Source organism: Triticum urartu, chromosome 2A (assembly GCF_056163025.1).
Source record: "Triticum urartu cultivar PI428250 chromosome 2A, HENAU_Tu73, whole genome shotgun sequence".
Lineage (NCBI taxonomy): Eukaryota > Viridiplantae > Streptophyta > Magnoliopsida > Poales > Poaceae > Triticum > Triticum urartu.
In genome coordinates, this window is record NC_141874.1 from 379,482,358 (window position 1) to 379,484,437 (window position 2,080).

Consider the following 2,080-nt stretch of genomic DNA (forward strand, 5'->3'; position numbering starts at 1 on the left):
CAAAACAAGCAAAGACTCATATCATACAAGCGCTCCAAGCAAAACCCATAGTATGTGACGAATAAAAATATAGTTAGGAGTAAAATTCCGATGGTCGTTAGAAGAAAGAGGGGATGCCACCCAGGCTTCCCCAATCTTAGTTGCTTGCTTCTCTTTGGATAATAGATTGGGATGCCATGGGGATCCCCAAGCACTACAAAAAAGACACAACCGTGACATTTTCGACTGAACAATTTTTTCTGGCATGCTTATGACACTTCTATGACGATAATTGTGAAAAAACCCGGTATCATCATAGATGTGGTGGGATCCTACTTCTATGACAAAAAATCAAGACAGAAAATGAGCTTTTCGTCCTAGGTGGGCCAGAGACGCAGCTGCATGACATTCTTTGGGCCGCCGATGATGGAAAAACCATGGTAGAAGCGAGGGCGAGGAAAATATCGGGGAGTTCTCGGTTACGGTGGGTGATCGGGGGCCGAGCGATGCACGTTTCTCTCGTACACGTATGCGCATGGGTGTGAGGAGCTGGTCTCTAACTGAAACCGAGCGAGCCATTCGCCTACTGAACCCGAGTGATTGCACTGCAGGCTATGCAGTACTGAACCCGAGCGATCGATCGATCTGGCTTTTAACTGAACCCGATTGAGTGATTCCTTCGCTACTGGTGCTAACCGAAGCCGATCAAACCTGCTGCCTCCTTCCCTTCATGAACAGTGAGCGTTGTTGGGGGGGGGGGTGGATGAACAGCTCCCGGTGGGGGGTTGGATGAACAGGGCCCCGATCGAGCCCTCGTGGAGGGGTGGATGAACAGGACCCTGTGGAGGGGTGGATGAACATGACCCCGTGGAAGGCTGGTTGAATAGTAGCCGGTGGAGGGCTGGATGAATAGTAGCCCATGGAGGGGTGGTTGAACAGGAACCCGTGGAGAGGGCTGGTTGAACAGTAGCCGGTGGAGGAGCGGTGGAGGCTGGATGAACAGGAGCCCATGGATGAACAGTGGCTGGTGGAGGCAGGAGGGGAGACGCCCTAGATGAACAGTCGCAGGTGGAGGCTGGAGGAGGTCGACGGTGGATGAACAGTTGCACGTGGAGGTTGGAGGAGGTCAATGGTGGAGATGAACAGTAGCCTGTGGAGTCCCATTTTGCGGTACGCCACACCCCTCCCGATGAACAGGACCCCCGTTTCGACCGTAGCGCTCCAACACAAGTCCGTTTCCTCCGTTTTGCGGTACGCCACTCCCCTCCCGATCAACATGACCCCGTTTCGACTATAGGTGGTCCAAGAGAAGTCTGTTTCCTCCGTCTTGTGGTACGCCAGACCCTCCCGATGAACAGGATCCCGTTTCGACCGTGGCCGGTCGAACAGAAGGCCATTTCCTCCGTTCTGTAGTACGCCAGGCCTCATTTCGGTCGGCTGTTCCATCCAAGCCGGTTGTCTTCCGATGAACACAACACAGTTTCTCCATTCCGACCCAGCCGGTTGGCTGCCGATGAACAGGACATTGTCGCTACCTCTCCATGTACACGAGCCCTGGCCGTACATATGCGCGACTAGGCATTTGAGACCCCGCCCGTATGTACGTACGTGGCCGTATTTACTTTCTTGCACCCTGGTTGTACGTGCGTGTACATGCTATGTGCACGCCTCTACTACGACATGTGCGCGCCTCTACTACGACACGTGCCCTTCCTTACTCGGCCACGGTTCGTCGCTGCAGCGTGCAGACAGACCGATCGACCAGTATGTACATACATGTTCGCGACCAGAATGACAATGTTACGTATGCTTCGACCAGGTGGGTCTCGACTGTCAGAGAGGATAAGGAGGCACTTCCTTGCATGCGAAGATCTAGCTTGTGGGTCCGAGCAGTCAGGAGGAAATGTTTTTTTCATGAGATATGGTGGCCCGTCCGGTGGGTCCCTGCTGTTAGGTGGAGGAATCATTATTTTGCGTGTAATAAGGAGGCACTTCCTTGCTGCGGTCATGGACCCAGTTGTCAGCCTCTCCATGTAAGTACTCTTCCGATGGAAGTCGTTCCTTGACCACATTAACCACGCCGCGTTGAGAGCACCAAGGC